This window comes from Capra hircus, chromosome 16 (genome assembly GCF_001704415.2).
Source record: "Capra hircus breed San Clemente chromosome 16, ASM170441v1, whole genome shotgun sequence".
Lineage (NCBI taxonomy): Eukaryota > Metazoa > Chordata > Mammalia > Artiodactyla > Bovidae > Capra > Capra hircus.
Window position 1 is genome coordinate 48,543,878 of NC_030823.1, and position 3,508 is coordinate 48,547,385.

The 3,508-nt window shown below is 51.2% G+C and overlaps 1 pseudogene; it reads left to right on the forward strand.

Annotated features, from left to right (window-relative positions):
• LOC102184176 lies at nucleotides 210-1,571 on the forward strand (annotated as a pseudogene).

Genomic DNA, 3,508 nt, shown 5'->3' on the forward strand with positions numbered 1-3,508 from the left:
CCGTCTCAGTCCCACGTCACATCTCACTGTCTCCCAGCAGTGTCAGACTCTAGGCAACCAGCCACACAGATCTAGGCTGCCAGGGGCTCAGACAAGACTTCTGTAGAAATAAACATTATGGGCCCTTCAAGAGGGAGACCCTGGCTGTTTCTTATGCTCTAGCTTTCATTGTGACAGCACCCGTGGCAGCCCTGGCAGACGCAGGAGCGATGGCACTGACTGATATAGCTGGCCAGGTGGGTCAAGGTTGCCGAATGGTCCCCTGGCTAGACATGTGGGGTTTGACAGCTTGCCCAACCAGCTGGGGCTGGTCAGTCAGTCAGCCAGGGCTTCTGCTTCAACATCCTGTGCGTGGGAGAGACAGGTTTGGGCAAGTCCACCCTCGTGGACACCCTGTTCAACACCAAGGTTGAGGGGGAGCCAGCCACCCACACACGGCCGGGTGTCCAGCTCCAGTCCGATACCTGTGACCTTCAAGAGAGCAACATGGGGCTAAAGCTGCCAGTTGTTAACATGGTGGGCTTCAGGGGCCAGATCAACAAGGAGGACAGCTACGAGCCCATCGTGGAATTCATCGAGGCCCAGGCCAAGGCCTACCTGTAGGAGGAGCTGAAGATCTGCAGGGCACTGAACACCTACCATGACTCTCACATCCATGCCTGCTTGTACTTCATCGCCGCCATGGGCATTCCTTGAAGTCTCTGGACCTACTGACTCTGAAGAAGCTGGACAGTAAGGAGAACATCATCTCCATCGTCATCAAATCAGATGCCATTTCTAAGAGTGAGCTAACCAAGTTCAAAATCAAAATCACCAGCAAGCTTGTCAGCAACGGAGTCGAGATCTACCAGTTCCCTAGAGATGACAAGTCAGCAGCAGAGATCAACAGAACCATGAATGCCCACCTGCCATTTGCTGTCATAGGCAGCACAAAAGAAATGAAGATAGCTAAGAAGATGATGAAAGTGTGGCGGTATCCCTGGGGCCCAGTGCAAGTTGAAAATGAAGCCCACTGTGATTTTGTGAAGCTGCAGGATATGCTGATCTGAGTCAACATGGAGGATCTCCAGGAGCAGACCCCCGGCCTGCGCTGTGAGCTGCAGCGCTGCTGTAAGCCGGAGGAGATGGGCTTCAGGGACACCGACCCTGGCGGCAAACCGTTCAGTTTATAGCAGACATGTGAGGCCAAAACGAATGAGTTGCTAGAGGAGCTCCAAAAAAAAGAAGAGGAGATGAGACAGATTTTCGTCCAGACGGTCAAAGAGAAAGAAGCTGAACTTAAAGAGGCAGAGACAGAGCTGCATTAGAAGCTTGACTGTCTGAAGAAACTACACCAGGATGGGAAGAAGAAGCTGGAGGATAAGAAATCCCTGGATGACAAAGTGGATGCTGTCAAACAGAGAAGGACGACAGCCGAGCTGCTCCAGTTCCAGGGCTCCCAGGTTGGAGGCTCACAGACTCTGAAAAGAGGCAAAGAGAAGAAAAAGTTTTAATAATCTTGTCTTCAGCAGCTGCACTAAGTCTAAAGGAGAAGACTCCCATTATAGAAGAGTTAGGGTTCCATATTGTCTCAAACCAGAAACCAACCAATACCTTCTCCCTCCAAATTGGGTGTGCATGCACACACACACACACACACACACTTTAACAAGTGTTCTGTGTCCAGGCAAGAAGCTCTCTTCCAAGTTACATGGAATTTTAAATGGAAGTGTCTTGTCCTAATCTAATAAGGCAGGGAAAGATCCATCCGAGCTGGAGAATGGACCCAATGTAACCTCAGAGAGACAACTGCAGGATGACTTACCCAAGTGTAAGTGACTGAGACAGGAGAGCTTAGCTGTGGGTGTGAAAGTACTGCCTGCAAGTTTTTCATTTAAGTTTTCTGTTTTTCCTTTCAAACACCAATTCTCCAGTTCAATGGGTTGATTGTCTACAGCCGCTATTAAACACTTCTAAATATGGATGAGAAAGTCAAGCAACATTCATGTCTTCTTCAGCATTCACAGACTTTCTGCAGACCCCCTCAGCAAGAGGGGTGAGTGGATCTACTACCATTCAGGTGGAGAAAGGAAAGAAGAGATGAAGAAAGGAGAGATGGGGAGTTTAAGCTTAGTGAGAGCAAAATTACTCCATTCAGCCTTCCAAGGCCAGTTGGGGTTTTGAGAGAGGTTTCTGCTCAATGTGGGACCTGGAGGGAGAGCTTTGATGTTGATAAATCTGACCTGAATTCGTTGGTTTAACTTGCATTGAAATACCATTTGAGTGTGCCCATCCCCATATAGCCCTACAACCATTGCCATTCTACTGTCCCGTGTCTCCTGAGAGAGCCTCTTTGCATGTTTTCCAGAATCTGTGTTCATTCTTTCTTTCTTCTCCTTTGTTCTTTTTGCTCAGAAATGTGACCAGTCATTGCTCCTCTGGGGCTTTTTTCGCCAGGAGAAACAACCCAAACCCAGCACTGTGTAGCTTGATATCTTTCTAATGTCCATGTCAATTTTCAATAAAATTCAAAGAAATGCTCAAAAAAAAAAAAAAAGGTGGGGGTGGCGGGGGTAGACCCTCCAGGGGGCTCAGGAGTGGCCTCTCTGGGCAGAGCCAGGGTTGTGGGTCTGAGGTCTTGGTGGGCATGAATTTGAGTAGGTGGGGTTGGGCTCGAACTACCTGGGATTTCCTAAGCCAACACAGAGAAAACTGCAGGCCTGAGCCCCCTTCTCTGGTGTTTTGTCTGCCCACCTCCCTCAGGGCTGATAATTCCTTACTGCTCAGGAAACACAGCTGGGCTGGTGGACACCATGAGCACCTTGCCAGACCCACTGCCCGAGACAGGAAAGGATCAACTGGTGTCCTCACCGCTTCCGTCCTTCAGTCTGAATAAATCCCCGCCCAGACTGTGTCCAGACTGTGTCCAGAGACAGCCGACCCTGCCTTCCCTCCCCTACTCTCCCTTGGCTCACCCTGCTCCCCATGCTTGCCTTCCTTGGGCTCCTCATGGTTGGGGTGCTTGGAGAGAATTTCCTCCGAACTCCCAGAGACTCAAAGGGGCCTCCTGGTTTCCCCCTCCACTTCACTGTCCAGCAGGGGAGCCGCAGCCTCCTGTGACCATGTCCGCCCACACTCGCAGGACCCCAGGCCACTGAGCAGTAGCCACGTGCAGCTGGTGGCTGCTAGGCTGGCCCACGAGGGCATGGAGGTCTGTGGACAGTGCTGTCTGGGGCCCCACCTGCCAGGACCACTCCTGAGCAGCCCTCCTGGCACTGCCCAACGTGGCTGGTGAATCAGGGGTGCGTCCGTGTGTGTGTTTTCTGACCATAGCCTATTGTCAGAGATGGGTTGCTGCATGTGTAGGACCTGCCTGCAAAGGCATTTTCTCTGGTTTATCTGAAGTTCAAATTTAACTGGGCATGAATTTGTGTCTGCAAACCTGGCTGCCCCACCTGCCTGCACCCAGCTCACAGACATCGGTTCAGAGTCCTAAGCTCCCTGGGGTGGGCATGTTCACGGCTGGTCT